The sequence below is a fragment of the Lissotriton vulgaris genome, chromosome 2_1 (assembly GCF_964263255.1).
Source record: "Lissotriton vulgaris chromosome 2_1, aLisVul1.2, whole genome shotgun sequence".
Taxonomy (NCBI): domain Eukaryota; kingdom Metazoa; phylum Chordata; class Amphibia; order Caudata; family Salamandridae; genus Lissotriton; species Lissotriton vulgaris.
The window spans coordinates 11,407,073-11,424,612 of NC_141687.1; the positions used below are offsets into that span (position 1 = coordinate 11,407,073).

Below are 17,540 nucleotides of genomic sequence, written 5' to 3' on the forward strand. Positions count from 1 at the left end.
TCAATAAAGAGGTAGTTGTATATAGATGAGTTGGTTGGCACTTTGGTGGGGGCTAAAAACTTCACCAACCTTGATCTTGCATCAGCCTATCATCAGGTGGAATTAGGTGAATCTTCACAGGATTTGACAGCCTTTGTCACTCCCATGGAAAATTTAACATTTTCAAAGATGCCTTTTGGGCTTGTTTCGGTGATGGCTGTTTTTAAACAGATAATGTTGAATGTTCTAAAAGGTCTTTCTGTTGTGAAGTGCTATCAAGATGATTTGTTGATTTATGGTACCACTAAGGCGGAGCATTACTCAAGGGTTTGTATGGATTTTGAATGTTTGAGAAAGGCTGGTTTGACCCTCAAAAATGAGAAGTTTGCAGTTGAGGAAGTAAACTATCTAAGTCATTGTATCTCTGGACAGGGTGTTTTCCCTGAAAAAGAGCTTGTTGACTCCATTGTGAACATTAGCGACCTTCTAACAAGGAAGAGTTCTTGTCCAGTGTATGCAGATAAGACACAAAACTTTAGGAGGTTGACAGGCAAGAGTGCTGTTTTTGATTGGAGTACTGAGTATGCCAGTGAGTCTGTCCTTATCAAGGAGGATTCAAATGAAGCCCCCTGCTTGCAAACTGTTGTGCCAGGTGAAGAGAATATCATTTTGACTAATGCTAGTGCTAAAAGTTTACGGCAAGTGTTCCTTCAAAAGAAAAGTGGCGATAAACGTTTGATTACTTGAGCTTGGAGATCTTTGAGAGGCTTGGAGATTAATTATTCTGTAATAGAGAAAGAATCTTTGGCCATCTTTTGGGTATTAAGTACGTTTATAAATGTGGTTTGGGGTACCAAAGTGAAGGTCCTATCAGACCATAAACCTTTAAAAAAAGGTGTTTCCAAAAAATGGTCTGGATTCTATTTCTTCAAGGGTTAAGAAGTGGATTGTTTCGCTTCAAGAGTTTCATTTTGATGTTGATTTCATTCCAGGGGTAATCAACAAATCTGCTAGTTATCTTTCACATTTAGTAGATGAAAAGAATTCTGATTTAGATTAAGAAAGTATGGTGGATGATGTGATAAATGTCTATGAAATCACTTTGGGAGCGACAGATGAGTCGGAGTGGAAAACTGAAATTAGTAATGATCTTGAAATCACAAAAGATATTGAGTGGCTTCCATTGGGAAAGAACAGACATCTTGAGAAGCCATGGTCCTAAGTTGGTCAGGAACTGTCTGTTGTGAATGGTGTCCTTGTTTGGGGTACAAAGCTTGAAACACCATTGGATGTGCATTGTAGGCTTCTTATTCTTGCACATGTTAGACATCTTACTATTGTGAAAACAAAAGAGTATTTGAGAATGCAATTTCAGTGGCCAGGAATGGCTAATGAGGTTGAGAGAATGGTTTGTGATTGTCTTGAGTGTTGTACTACTGATAATATATTGAAAACCAAACAAATCCCCATGGTCTGTAGGAGTGGACCTGATGAGATAGCCATTGGTATTGTTGGACCTTTGCATGGTGTTAGTGATACTCATTATTTAATAGATGTTCTTGATCTTTACTACAGATTGATTGAAGTGACTTCTGTCAGAGAAAGCGCGTTATTTTCTTCCTAGCGCTAGGAGCGCTTTATTGGTGAGAGCCGGTGCCCACCCGGCATTTGCCCCGTTCTTTGCCGATTTGGGAGCCCCCTGGCAGGTGCCCACCCTGCCAGGGACATTGCTGCCCAAGCGAGTGCCACCTCGCTTTTATTTGTAAATTCCCGGGAGGCTACCCCGGATTGTGGCGAGAAGAAGTTCCTGCCTGCCTCAGCAGCGCGAACCGGAGCCTGGGGGGGGCTCGTCTGCAGGGCCGCGCTGCCTTTGGCTGTCCCGCCAGCCTATCAGGAGTCAGCCTGGCCGGAGGGTTGCCCGGCAACGGAAGGAGCGTCCTCGAGGACGTCGGGGAAATGGCGGCCTAATTGCGGCTGGGGCGCCGGCCGCACGCATTGCCCAGGAGGAAGAGGGACAACAGGACGACCCGGAAGTGCTTTTGGTCCTGCGGGGCTCCCGTGCCTGGGAGAGCCCCGCCGAGGGTGCGTCGCCATCGAGGAGGAGAGCCTTAGAGCCCCGTGTGGCCGCCGGTGATAAGGAGACGACCGGCAGCCTCGCAGAGCGGGTGAGTGGGGCTCTGTATCCATTTGGGAAGAGGAGGGCGTCGGGGCACGTTGTCGGTGCCCGCCCCTCCCCTCCATCGCCAGGGCAGTTGTTGTGAAGTCCCAGAGGGCTTCAGGGGCTACTTGTTCAACGAGCCCAGAGAGGCTCCAACGGAAAGGGGCATTCTGTGTGTCAAGAGCCCACGAGGCTCGTGAGGGCACCATTTGTTTAGGTTGAGCCCTGAGAGGCTCTCGGGGGCCATAGTCGCTTTGAGTCCCCAGGAGGGGGGCTCCAACAAAGGGGCACCTTGCTATCCAGAGCCCAGCGAGGCTCAAAGGGGCCAGTCATTTGTCTAGAGCCCTGGGAGGCTCAGGGGGACAGTCATTCTGCAGAGCCTGTGAGGCTCCCCCATCGTGTTGGCCCCATCATTGCTCCCCAGTTGCCCAGCACTTCGTGGGCAGCTGCCACGTTTAGGCCCCCTGACATTGGACACAGGGCGTCCTAGCCCCAACAAGGCCAGAGGGCCTAGGGACAGTCACAGGTGGTCACTTACGTGAGTTTTGGCGCAATTGTTCATTTTCTGCACCTCTGAATGTATTGCGATGCATTATGTGTTTTCCCTCCTTACACCTCTGAATGAATGTTATGCATTGCATCATGTGTTATGTTCTTACACCCCTACAGGTATTGTGACATGTAGGTGGTTGTTTTCTCCCTAGTACAGGTGGTGCTAGTGAGGTCCTGGTTACTAGTGATTACTGGTTGGGTGCTATTTTGTGCTAATATAATTTTACATTCTAAGTGCTATTTCTAAAAAGTGTTACTTCTAAAAGTGCTGATTCCTGACAGTGGTCCAGGTGGCCCTGTCTTGTAAATATCCCCTGTAAATTCTGCCCGTGCCCCTGGCACATTGTAAAGTGTGTGTTTTATCTAATGTGTTTTGGTAATACAAAGGCTATTTTTTTATATAACCTTATGTGGAGTTTCCTTTGTGGAGGGCCTTGGGTGTTGTTGCTGGGGTGCGTGCGCAAATACTTAACTCATATCGCCTCCAAGTTTAGCCTTGCTGCTCGCGCCACGTTACCTAGAGAGCGAGTAGGGGTTATCTTGGCGTGTAACTCCCTTGCCCTGACTTAGGAGTGGTGGCCTCTGACTGACTTTGGCGAAAGCCCTGGCCAGCCAGGGATCCCATTTCTAACAGGTGCATTCAAACTTTTTTAGCAAAAGGCTGGGAGCTCCTAATAAAGGGGCATTTATATGGTCCAGCCTACTTAATATTACACCTCTAGAAATCAATGATACAGCTGGGAGATCAAGCTAGATCACTTCCTTTACCTTAGAAAGGCTTTTGCCTATAACTACCCCCAGGTTTTGTACCGCAGTTGAGTTGACCAGTGGGATTTCTGTGGGTAAAGGCCAAAAGTTAGGTGGTAGGGGTGTGGTGATTTTACTAAAAGGACAGCAAAGGAGTTCTGCTTTACCTTTGTTCATTTTAAGGGGATTTGCGTTCATCCAGTTAGATATATCCAGGAGGCATGCCTGAAAGTCGCCATGAGGGTCGGTGTAAGCGTTTTCACACTTTGTCCTTAAGTAACTGTATCACAAGTATCAGAACAGTCATTGACAGTAACACAATAAGCGTTTTATTCACGCGTCAAGTGGATAAACAGTTTCAAAAATACTTGGCAAAAGATAACAAAGGATGCAGGGTGTGGTCTTTGGAGTTCCGGCAGAACAGTCTTCGGTCTCTCTCTCCCTCTTCGGTCACTCTTACTCGTAGAACACTCGTACCGACGTCTCCCAAAAGGCAAACTGAGGAACACTACCGTCACGAACTGTATATACTCTTAAAGCTCTATACGTGCACCCGTCACCAGGAACGTGGGATCACCGAGACTCGTGATATCTTTATTTTAGGAGGAAGGGTCAGGTAGAGAGGAATGGGAAGGAAAAAGAAAGCGCGTTTCGCATGCAGCGTGCAACACTTTACTTATGCCACAAGCCCAACAGTCCTGTGCCCTCCAACCTCCTCCTCCACCGTTCTCCCCACATTACTTGCCTGGGGCTACGGTCCTCGGTGACCGTAGCAATGGGTATCGCGGTGTCCTGTTGCTTGGAGGGACAGCCGGATACGAGCGCGGTGGGTGTTGGGGAAACCTCCCGTAGGTCAGCTCCGCCGCTCAGCTTCACCTCCTCCGTGTCTCCAGCCTCTGAACTCTCCTTTCCCGGTCCACGCTTGCCGTCGTCCGATGCTCTGTCCTGCGTAGCTTCGCCTTCTCTCCTGCAGCCGTCCATCGCAGCCTCACCTCCTCCGGTTTTCTAATCACCCGGCGGCCCACACCGGAGCCAACGGCTCTCTTTTAACTTCTGTCCGGACACCTGCTCCTCCTTTCCGCCGCAGTCTAGACCGCTCACCTTTTCTGGTTGGAGTGGACCACTGGACACCATCTTGAAGTTCTCGGCGGATCGGGTGATAGGATGCCCTCTATCACATTGCCTCTCTTCTAGAGATGGACGATCGGGCCATTCAGCTGTCGGAAATTTGGAGAGATAATCTACATTCCCTTGGAACTTTCCTGGCATGTGTAGAGTCTGAAATGAAAAAGGCTGTAAGGCTAAAAACCATCTTAGTACTTTAGCATTGGTTTCCTTATTGGTTGCTAACCACATTAGGGAAGCATGATCTGTAACTAAAAAGAAAGTCCTCCCCAACAAATAATACTGTAAGGATTCCATGGCCCACTTGATGGACAAACATTCTTTTTCCATGGTGGCCTAGCGTGTCTCCCTCGGAAACAATTTGCGACTCAGAAACAGTACTAGTTTAAGTAGTCCTTGATTATCTGGTTGTGATAATACAGCTCCCAGTCCTTTATCTGAGGCGTCTGTTTGTAACACAAATGTCTTTTTGTATTTGGGGCAAGTCAAAATCGGGGCCTTGCAGATTATAGTCTTTAGGGTTTCACAGCTTTTCTCTTGTGCTGGACCCCACCCGATTTTTGCTCTTGAAGGTTTTCCTCTCAACAAGTCCGTGAGGGGGCTGGCCACGTCAGATAATTGGGGAATGAATCTCCGATAAAACCCGACTAACCCTAGGAAGGCTCGTACCTCTTTCCTGGCGGTTGGTCTGGAAATATTTTTAATAGCTTCTAGTTTATCAATTTGGGGTTTTAGGGTTCCTTCACTGATGGTGTAACCTAAATAGTTTATTTGATGGGTGCCCAGAGTGGTCTTCTTTGGATTCATAGTTAATCCTGCCTGCGTCAAGGTCTCAAATACATTCTGTAGGTGTTCTAGATGGGTTTTCAAATCAGGGCTATACACAACAATATCATCTAGGTAAGCAACGGCATAATTTTGATGAGTTTTCAGTAAAATTTCCATTAGTCTCTGAAAGGTGGTCGGTGCTCCATGTAACCCAAATGGCATTACCTTGAATTGGTACAACCCTGAGGGAGTAGAGAAGGCTGTCTTCTCTTGAGCTGTCTCTGTCAGGGGTATTTGCCAATATCCCTTGGTCAGTCAATGGTGGACATCACCCTCGCCTCTCCTAGTTTTTCAATTAGCTCGTCTAATCTAGGCATTGGATAATTGTCAAATTTAGAATTGGCATTTACTTGGCGAAAGTCAATGCAGAAACAGATACTGCCATCCGGTTTCGGCACTAAAACAATGGGGGAACGCCAGTTACTTTTGGAAGGTTCAATAATATCTGCCTGTAGCATCTTTTCTATTTCCTGTTCTACCGCCTCTCTCCTAGTCTCAGATATGTTATGTTATTTTATGTTATGGGTTTTATGGAGCGCACAGCTGCCCCAGCAAAGGGGCGTCCTGGTGCTGATCCTAAACAAAACACAACAGAAACAGAAAACCGGAATTCTTTAAGGAAACAGAAAAGTTTTGATGGCCTTCCTAAAATGGTACAAATCATTTATGACCCTATCATATGCGATAGGGTCTCACATTCACCACTCTTCCCAGTGGGGTAACAATATTGTGGGCTACTAGGGACGTTTTCCCTAGTTAGAGCTTCTCTAACTGCCGTTTTTCCTCCACCGATAGTCGGGCCCCATAGCTGGTCGTTCCTCCTGATCGCCCCTCCCCAGCTCCTGGGGTAACTCTAGTGGTGTGATGGTTACATGATTTATGGACTGAACTACCTCGGCCCCTTGGGATCCTGTGTTTGGTTCCTCCCACTTCTTGAATAAGTTAATGTGGTACGTTTGTTCCACCTTGTTAGTGTGTGGTACTGCTACTCTGTATGAAATGGGTGTAACTTTTTGAGTAATGGTATAGGGTCCTTGCCATGTAGCCAACAATTTCTTATCAGAGGAGGGAAGTAAAGTCAATACCTTGTCTCCTACCCTCAACTCCCTCAACTGACTTTTCTTGTCATATTGCTCTTTTTGTCTACTTTGTGCTTTGTCCATGTTTTGGTGGACAGTATCCCATAGGGTGGCTAAGGTTTCTTTAAGGGTCTGCATGTATCCTAACAGGGGTTTCCCTTCATCCTCTTCCTCCGTCCATTACTTAGCAGCCATATCGAGCAAGGTACGGGGTTTTCTCCCAAATAACAACTCAAATGGGGAAAATCCAGTGGATTTTTGTTCATGTGTCCTAATAGCAAAGAGTACAAGGGGTAACTTCCTATCCCAATCCTTTCCTGTCTCACTTATCAGTTTCTTCAGGATGGCTTTAATCGTTCGGTTATACCTTTCCACTAAACCGTCAGTTTGTGGGTGATAAACTGCCGTTCTAATCTGTTGGACCCCCAAAAGCGAACATACTTCCTTCATGAGTTTCGCCATAAAAGGAGTTCCTTGGTCTGTCAAAAGCTCTGACGGAAATCCTACTCGGGAGAAGAAGGATATCATCGCTTGAGCCACAGTCAGTGTAGTCATGCTTGTTAGAGGTATAGCTTCCGGATATCTTGTTGCATAGTCCACTAGTACTAATATATACTGATGCCCCCTGGCTGAGGGAATTAACGGACCTACCAGATCCATCCCTACACGTTGAAATGGAACATCAATAATGGGTAAAGGACAGAGGGGTACTTTCTTGTCTTTAGAGGGATTTATCAACTGACACTTTGGACAGGTGGTACAAAATCTCGCAGTTTCTCTATACACTCCCGGCCAGTAAAACCGATCCAGCAAATATTTCAGGGTTAACGCCTGCCCATAGTGACCTCCACCCGTCTGGTTGTGTGCTAATTGTAAAGCTTGTTCTCGAAAAGCTACTGGGACCAGCAACTGTTCTACCCTTCCATTTGCCCCTTCACTTACTCGATACAGTAATCCTTGTTTTATACAGAAATAGGGTCCTACCTTCTCTGAGTCATTCTCTTGCACTTGATTCCAGGCATTCGTGAGGGTGCTGTCATCTTTCTGAGCTGCACGGAAGCTTCGTGCAGGAGTATCTCCATGTTCTGGGGAAGAAAGTAAACATGAAGCAAAAGACTGACAGGCACTGGTATACTTCTCTTTGTCCCTTCTTTTCTCATTTTTCGACTTATGTTCTCGGGTTCTGGGTTGAACTAAGTTTTCGTTAGAAAAGGGAGCCTCCTGTAACCACTCTGCTCTGGCTTCTTGCTCCGAGGCCTCCATTAAATAATCATGAAATTTAGGCAAATCAGTCCCCAACAAAATATTTTCAGGAAGTCGGGGAACTACCCCTACTCTCCGGACTGGGGATACCCGTCTATTTCCAGTAAGACTTCTGCTAAAGGATATTCCTTAACGTCTCCATGAACACAGGAAACTAGCACGGTTTCTCCTTCACATATAGAGTTCAGGGGTACCAGGTCTTGTACTACTACTGTATGGTGACATCCTGTATCTAATAATGCTTCAATAGGTTTCCCATTTAGTCGGATAGCTTTCTTGTATGTCTTCCTGCATAGACCTGTAACCAAAACTCGCCCTCGTGACCACCCCACTTCTATTGGTTCCGAGCCGTCATTGTTCAATGGACAGTTTCGTGAGATGTGCCCCCGCTCTGCACATCTTAAACATTGAGGTCCCACCTGCACAGGGGAGTTGATTTTTGGAAAGGGCTTTGGGTTGGGTTTCGGGGTAGGAAAAGGGCGTTTTTCTACACTGTCATTGGAAACTCGGGTTGTAGGCTTAGTAAATACAATAGGGGTTCTCCCCGTAGGAGCTTTGAAGTCCGGAGACCTATGGTAAGCACAGGCTAGTTCGATAGCAGATTGGGACGTTAGACCAGGATGTTGTTTTAACCATGCTCTAGTATTGGTAGGTAAAGCATCCAAATATTGCTCTAGAAAAATGTGCTCCGTAACCTCCTCCATGTTGGCCGTATGAGGCTGTAGCCACCTGTTCCCCAAGTCTCTGACCCTATAAAACAATGCTCGGGGATTATCACCCGTAACCCATTTTTCCTTGCGAAAGCGTGCCCTATAACACTCTTGGTCACACCCTAATCTTTCGAGAATTGCCTTCTTTATCTCGGAATAAGGAGTCACTCCAGCTGGGTTAGCCGCTTGGTACGCCGCCTGCAATTCTCCAGATAATAACGGCGCTACATATTGCCCCCACCTTTCTGCAGGCCAAGTGGCTGTGGTAGCAACTCTTTCAAAATTGTTAAAGAAGAAGTCCGGATCTTCCCCCTCTTGAAACTTTTGTAATACACTACCAGGAATGTTAGGGTGAACACAGGCACTAGAAATTGCATCTGTAAGTCAAAGAATGGCTGTATCTTGGACTTTTTGGTTACTTGTTAACAATACTGCTTGCTCTTTCAAAGCCTCTTGAAACGACTCTCTTTCTTTTTGGGCATTCCTATTCTGTTCCTCAAACACTAACTGTAAATGTCTCTGACCTTCTGCCAGCTGTGTTATCATATCTTGCACAGTTACTGGTTGCGTCATCTTGTATCAAATGACAGGATCCTACTTCTGACACCACTGTAAGCGTTTTCACACTTTGTCCTTAAGTAACTGTATCGCAAGTATCAGAACAGTCATTGACAGTAGCACAATAAGCGTTTTATTCACGCGTCAAGTGGATAAACAGTTTCAAAAATACTTGGCCAAAGATAACAAAGGATGCAGGGTGTGGTCTTTGGAGTTTCGGCAAAACAGTCTTCGGTCTCTCTCTCCCTCTTCGGTCACTCTTACTCGTAGAACACGCGTACCGACGTCTCCCAAAAGGCAAACTGAGGAACACTACCGTCACGAACTGTATATACTCTTAAAGCTCTATACGTGCACCCGTCACCAGGAACGTGGGATCACCGAGACTCGTGATATCTTTATTTTAGGAGGAAGGGTCAGGTAGAGAGGAATGGGAAGGAAAAAGAAAGCGCGTTTCGCATGCAGCGTTCAACACTTTACTTATGCCACAAGCCCAACAGTCCTGTGCCCTCCAACCTCCTCCTCCACCGTTCTACCCACGTTACTTGACCGTAGCAATGGGTATCGCCGTGTCCTGTTGCTTGGAGGGACAGCCGGATACGAGTGTGGTGGGTGTTGGGGAAACCTCCTGTAGGTCAGCTCCGCCACTCTGCTTCGCCTCCTCCGTGTCTCCAGCCTCTGAACTCTCCTTTCCCGGTCCACGCTTGCCGTCGTCCGATGCTCTGTCCTGCATAGCTTCGCCTTCTTTCCTGCAGCCGTCCGTCGCAGCCTCGCCTCCTCCGGCTTTCCAATCACCCGGCAGCCCACACCTGAGCCAACGGGTCCCTTTTAACTTCTGTCCGGACACCTACTCCTCCTTTGCGCCACAGTCTAGACCGCTCACCTCTTCTGGTTGGAGTGGACCACTGGTCACCATCTTGAAGTTCTCAGTGGATCGGGTGATAGGATGCCCTCTTTCACATTTGGCCTCATCTTTGCTTGGTGATAGAATGAGCTGGGTGTCGTCTGCATAGTTAGTCAGCTTCATCTTGTGAAACTTAACGAGTGAAATTAGGGGTTTGATGTAAATGTTGAATAAAGTTGGGTGGGCTAAGAGAAGAGCCATGGGGATGCCGTTTGAAGTCATTCTGAGTTTAGAAAGAAATGGGGGCAAAGAAACAGCCTGACAGCGGCCAGTCAGATACGATTTAAGCCAGTTCAGCATGCCTCAACAGAGATAGGGTCCAGCCTGGTCAGAGCCGCTGAAGTGAGGTCCAGAAGGTGTGGCAAGACAGATTGGGTAGGACTGTTAATGTTTGGGGTAAGATCATTTAGTGCATTAGGTTTATTAATGCCGTCTAAGTTTGTTTTGCTCTTGTTTTCAAAGTATTCAGACAGGTTGTCACTTGATTTCTGCAACTGTATAATTTCTTGCTTGAAACAGGAGGGATCAGTGAATTCCTTAAGTATTTTAAAAGTCTTTTTTACTTTATTAAGGGCCACGTGGTCAGCTCACAGTAATAGTTAGCTTTAGCTTTTCTGAACTCATTTTTATAGTCATTTAATGTTGATTTTAGATAGATCTTGTCTTCTTTTAGGTTGTGGCGCCTCTATATCCTTTCCAATTCCCTGCAATTTAATTTGGCTTCTTTTAGAGTGACTTCATACTGATCCAGCGATAATTTCACTGTAATTTCACAATGCAAAACATCATTTTCCTCTGGTTTACTGCTGAAAGGTGATGGACCTTTGCCACTATGTATCTTCATCAGGAGACTTTACATAAACATGAAAAATCAAATGCAATTAATATTTAAGGCAATAATGAGAGTTGTGAGTAGTTTTAAAGGGTTTTATTTTCTGGTCAAAAGGTTAAGTTCTTTGACTCTTTACCTATTAATCAAATATCAATCATGTTACAGAATCGAAAAATAGTAAAAAATAGAATTAATACAAAACATATTATAGATTGCATACAAAGCACTCCATAAAGGAAGTGAAAACATGTTGTTTATGTCAGTCAGAAAAATCTTAAAGAGTTTTAAGAAAATATAAATCTAGCCTGAGTTTTGCAAGGTCAATCAATAAGTAATAATTGGCAAAGAAATCTCCCATAAAGAGAAATACATGCATAAGACAACTAAATCTTCGTAAAGCCAGTTAGTGAAAGTATGAACCAGAGAATGTTAGGAATCTAAACCTGTCCTGCTCTCAGCGGCTCTCTCTGAGCTCGTCTGTGCATCTGCCTTCTGTGGCTGACACAGATGCTGCTCCTTGCATGAGCCCTCCCTTCACAAGACTGTCGAACAAACTGTGATCTTCCTCGAGTCCTGCTAAAAAGATAATGTGCAAGGCTGCTCTTCTCAGCTTAGCAACCAATATTTCATGCAAAAATTCACGTGACTTCATAACTTGTCCAAATAGGAGCTTCAGAACACATCGCCATCCCATGGGCTGACTGGACACATCATCAATCAGGCAAACATTTGGGTCTTGTGCTAAATGAGTACATTTTCTGCAACAGAAAGTACCAATCATGCGGAAACAGATAATACATATTATACGAAAAATGGGTGCTTTGCACTTTTCACTCCACGTTTTAAAGTCAAGTAAGCTTTGTTAAGCAAAACTGTAACGGATAAAAGTTTGCGACATGCCTTCATGACGAGACGGAAGCAGAGGCGTAAATTATAACAAAGGTCTTTCATGGAGAGGAGACGGGATGACACAGACAGCAAACAATCCTTTCTTATCTTCAAGGCCGAAGGCCGCAGTGGGCCTGCCACTGAGCTGTGTATTTCAGCCTTTCTACACTGTAAATGCGGGTTCATTCAACACACATTCATATGCTGCTTTGAAATTAGAAAACACATTTCTAAATTAAATGTACATTCTATAGTGAGGTTAAATCTAGAATAATCACTATTAAACAACCATGATTGAATTAATTGAGCATGGTTATACATGAAAGCACTTTAGACTGAAAGCATTTTCTTTTTAGGCCTCATTCACGTGTCATTGTGTTTCATGTGGTTTTACTTGCACCAGTATTCATTATTAGTTCAGTCTAATATACTTTTCTCTTTTTCTTCCCAAACATTGAGGTCTCCCAATAAGAAAAGGTTAGTATGGAGAGTCATGTTGGTAAGGATGTCTAGAAGAGAGGGTAGGGAAGAGTTTGCAGAATTGGATGAACCATAACACAGGATACCCGTAGCCATCTTATCCTTATGACCCTTTAATTGGAATCCTAATAGTTCAATTCCGTGCTGAGCTTGGACAGGGAGTCTGTCCATGGGGCTGCTGGGACCAAGGAAGGGAAGAGGCGGCAAATGCAAAGCTGGAAGCAGCCTGCCACAATGGCGAATGGTAAGTTTTATATTTGTTATATTGTATTAAATCCCCCTCACCCCGTGTGACGCCTCCCGCTTGACCCCACCTACCCCACTACCCTTTGTTTATGGTGGCCACATTGTGTTCAAGGCATTCCAATACAGATGTCCCATGACATGACCTCATTAGGGGATCCTACCACACTCAGGAAGGGCACTGTAGTGACCTGTTCTAGTTGTTGTCTGTGCCAGCCACACCCCAGGGGCAGGCTTACACCGCACCCCGCACCCATCCAATACAGGTAATAAAAGGATATCGTGTGGAACTGCTGCTGAAGTTGAAGAACAGAAGAGAAACTAAAGAAAAAAGGAGTGTGTGATGAGAGGTCAGTGAGGATGACCTGAAAGAGGTCAACGAAGATGACCTGCTAGAGGTCAGAGAAATGACATGAGAGGTGTCAGAGAAGCGATGAACAAGACGAGGTCTGTGAAGAGGACCAAGGAGAGGTCTGTGAAGAGGACCAAGGAGAGGTCTGTGAAGAGGACCAAGGAGAGGTCTGCGAAGAGGACGAAGGAGAGGTCTGTGAAGAGGACCAAGGAGAGGTCTGCGAAGAGGACGAAGGAGAGGTCTGTGAAGAGGACCAAGGAGAGGTCTGTGAAGAGGACCAAGGAGAGGTCTGCGAAGAGGACCAAGGAGAGGTCTGTGAAGAGGACCAAGGAGAGGTCTGCGAAGAGGACCAAGGAGAGGTCTGTGAAGAGGACCAAGGAAGAGGACCAAGGAGAGGTCTGTGAAGAGGACCAAGGAGAGGTCTGTGAAGAGGACCAAGGAGAGGTCTGTGAAGAGGACCAAGGAGAGGTCTGCGAAGAGGACCAAGGAGAGGTCTGTGAAGAGGACCAAGGAGAGGTCTGACAAGATTCACATGTACTCAAAGAATGAAAGCCTACAAGAAGTAGTTAAAGGAAGGTCGCGACAACAGGTCTGATTTTATTTATTTTATTTTATATTCTTGTATAGCGCCTGAATAGACCCCCGGAGGGGTATCTCCGCGCTTTGCCTGGGAAGAATATAACTCATGCTAAACCATGGTAAGGGGAAACAATTAGGCTATGATTGTGGGTTTAGATGTTCATAAATAGGTGGGTTTTTAAGGGATTTTCGGAAGGCTAGGTGGTTAGTGATTATTCTCAGTGTATGGGACAGTGAATTCCAGAGGACAGGTCCAGTGTGGGCCAGGGCACGGCCTCCTTGCCTGGATTTTTTGATTCTGGGTACCTGTATTAGTTGTTGATTGCTGGAACATAAAGATCGTCCAGGAACATAAGGAGAGAAGGATTTCGACAGATACTTGGGACCGGTACCTGACAGACATTTGTGGATGGTACATAGGATTTTGAACGTAATGCGTTGCCGCATTGGGAGCCAGTGGAGTTTAGTCAGCAAAGGGCGGGAGGGAGTCCTAGGTGGAGCATTAAGGACAAGCCTCACCGCGGTATTTCGGACTATTTGCAATTTGTTCACTGAACGAAGATAATGCACTGTCCTAAGGGTAGTACAGGCCAGGGAGACCCGTGCGAAGTACATGAAGAGGTCTGGTCAGAGAAGAAGAGAAAGACCAGATGGGACCATACTTCAGCGCGAAGTGAAAGAACAAGGAAAAGGAAATTATGCAGGATGTATCCACTGCAGAAGTTCAAGGAAGAGACAAGAAATAAAAGAAACAAGGAGTGTGTGAAGAGACATCTGGCAAACCAGATGACCTAGTGCAAGAACATCTGGAATGGAGCACAGTACTTTGGAAACGTCGGTGGTACCATAAGAAGCTAGCTATCCAGGAGTCTTCACAATATCAAGCAAACCTGGCGACAGCAGAGGCGACCAAGCTGGACCATTTGTGATTTCAACCTTTGGGGTCACAGGGGAGACTGGACGGGGAGACAGCTTGGAGTCCTGAAGAAGGTGATTCAACTACTCCACATCAGAGCACGAAGGCCTAGGGGCAAAAGCCTCAGTGACGCCGGTGAGAGTGTGTCCCACCACGAGAGATGAGTTTACAGCCAATCCTCTGCAGGTCGCAGGCAGACGAAGATTTTGTGCACGGTGGCAGGAAAAATCCATTCAAGAAACAACTACCCTCCAGGTAGAGCAAAGGACATGAAGGTGGGACTCATAGCACTTCCTCCATGTACCTAGAGGGTGGCATTGGAGTGACACAGCAAAGTGCATTCAGTCCAGTGGAAAGCTAGAGACCTGGACCTCAGGTATATCCAGGGAGAAGGGCATCCCGGTGAGATTGGATGCTTACAACTAATCCGCTATTCTGGAGTTAGAAGCAATGCTTCCTTTGTGAAGATGTAACAACAACCAGGACTGGTTAGTGAAAACATGACATTCACCATCACTCCACCTGCACCATCACAGAGAACTGTACATAGAGAGACTTTGGTGTCACCTTCTCTGCCTTGAGTCCAAGGAGTACCTAACCCGCCGGGCAACATTGAACTGTGCCAGGCTGTAATGGGGATCCTAACTGTGATTATACCATTAATTTGTTTCTGCAAGCAGCTGAACAGAGTCGGTGGAAGTTTCTATCATTGTTTAATTCTCTCCCCCTGGTTGGACTTTGTTGCTTCAGTTTGAATAAAGATTAGGCGGGATGTTGTGACCTGCTGGCCACTGTACTAGTTGTTGTGTGTGCCAGCCACTCAGAGAGGGCTGGCTAACACCCCACTCCACACCGATCTAACACCGGCGACACAGGATATGTGACCCTGATAAAAAAAGGGTCCGGGCGCACGTGCCCTGGGCCAGTACTACCCAGCAGCTACTGGTGTCTTTGTATTCTCAATCAATGCATGGGAGCCTGGGGCCCGCACCTTTACAGGGACAACAATGGCAACTGATGATGCCTGCACACAGCACACCACCACGCCTCTCATCCAAACAGGCCACAGTCTTGTTTTGCCTCCAATGGCAGAAGAGTGAGTAGAGGAATGCAACAGGGGCATAGCTAATAGCTACCCCACACGTGTTTTCATCTGTTTGGGCTCCTTGCCTGTCCTGAGCCCAACTCCCCAGCTACAGTACGGGGGCAGCAGCAATAGAGGCTAAGCAGAAGTTGGGGGTAGGGGGTCCTATGTTGTGACTTGCGCACCATACCTCCATTCATTTCCGGCAACAAAGACTTATTGCCTGCTCAAGGCCACCCAGACACCCACGCCCAGTCCTGGGGTCCTGCCGCAGGGCTCTATTGTGGCAGTCATGTGGGACACAAGCAGGCACTGGCTTCTCCATCATTAGTCTTCTAGGTGCTAAGACTACACCGGTCGTCATCATCCAAGCTGCTCCTCTGGGGGCACAACAGTTTGGGGACAGCCCGCTTCAACACCAGGAGCATGTGCAGCATCAACCCAAGCAGGCCTCATATGCAGTAGTGGGCAGAGGAAGCTCCAGCACCTCAAACGGCTCAAGTGAACACGGAGAGGCCTCCAAATGTTCATCACTGGCCACCACAGGCAACATCGCCAATAAAGCGCAGCCCCGGGGCTTAGATCATGTCCCAGTCACGGTCTGTGCTTCAGGGTGCAGTACAGCACCCCCATGTCTGCCTGAGGCTCATTGATGCCCACCCTGCCCTAATCTAGTCTCTCACCATGGGAGGGAGGGAAGGTCTCCCTCCAGCAGTCCTCCCCTTGGCCACCCTCCTGCCCAATGGCATTGAGGCTGAGGATCCCTCTGGGTTAGACATCAAGCAGCCCCCTCAAACTGGCATGGAAGCATGAAACGGGGGGCAATTCAGCACCAGCCATCGCTCCTACACGGCCCCACACCAACCTAGTCACACACTGCAGGGGGGGGCTCTTTGACTGCCCCCCACTCAGGCACACTTCAGCCTGGCAAGATCGTGGCTGAGGGGCTTCATGGCCGACATCAAGTGGGAGCCCCCAAACTGGCATTAGTGCTGGCTCTGAATCCCTGATCCATGAGATGGGGGCAGAGGCCCGATGGAGGGCAGGTCGTTCCCCCAGTTTGAGAGCCCACGTGGGTGAATTCAGGGAAGGGATGTCGGAAGGCCTGGGAGGATCTGCCCCGAGAAACAATCCTCTGATGCATGGGGTGTGCAGTGTCACAGCAAGCACTCCTGGACCCCGAGAAACAATCCTCTGATGCATGGGGTGTGCAGTGTCACAGCAAGCACCCCTGGACCCCGAGAAACAATCCTCTGATGCATGGGGTGTGGAGTGTCATGGCAAGCACTCCTGGACACTGAGAAACAATCCTCTGATGCATGGGGTGTGGAGTGTCACGGCAAGCACTCCTAGACCCCGAGAAACAATCCTCTGATGCATGGGGTGTGCAGTGTCACAGCAAGCACTCCTGGACCCCGAGAAACAATCCTCTGATGCATGGGGTGTGCAGTGTCACAGCAAGCACCCCTGGACCCCGAGAAACAATCCTCTGATGCATCGGGTGTGGAGTGTCATGGCAAGCACTCCTGGACACTGAGAAACAATCCTCTGATGCATGGGGTGTGGAGTGTCACAGCAAGCACCCCTGGACCCCGAGAAACAATCCTCTGATGCATGGGGTGTGCAGTGTCACAGCAAGCACTCCTGGACACTGAGAAACAATCCTCTGATGCATTGGGTGTGGAGTGTCACGGCAAGCACTGCTGGACCCCGAGAAACAATCCTCTGATGCATGGGGTGTGGAGTGTCACGGCAAGCACTCCTGGACACTGAGAAACAATCCTCTGATGCATGGGGTGTGGAGTGTCACAGCAAGCACTGCTGGACCCCGAGAAACAATCCTCTGATGCATGGGGCGTGCAGTGTCACAGCAAGCACTCCTGGACCCCGAGAAACAATCCTCTGATGCATGGGGTGTGGAGTGTCACAGCAAGCACCCCTGGACCCCGAGAAACAATCTTCTGATGCATGGGGTGTGCAGTGTCACAGCAAGTACCCCTGGACTACGAGAAACAATCCTCTGATGCATGGGGTGTGCAGTGTCACAGCAAGCACCCCTGGACACTGAGAAACAATCCTCTGATGCATGGGGTGTGCAGTGTCACAGCAAACACCCCTGGACCCCGAGAAGCAATCCTCTGATGCATGGGGTGTGCAGTGTCACAGCAAGCACTCCTGGACACTGAGAAACAATCCTCTGATGCATGGGGTGTGGAGTGTCACAGCAAGCACTCCTGGACCCCGAGAAACAATCCTCTGATGC

General features: G+C 47.5%; 1 pseudogene; it reads right to left on the bottom strand.

The window, feature by feature from the left end:
* Window positions 1-4,441: 4,441 nt before the first annotated feature.
* Window positions 4,442-9,014, bottom strand: LOC147729454 (uncharacterized; annotated as a pseudogene).
* Window positions 9,015-17,540: the final 8,526 nt, after the last annotated feature.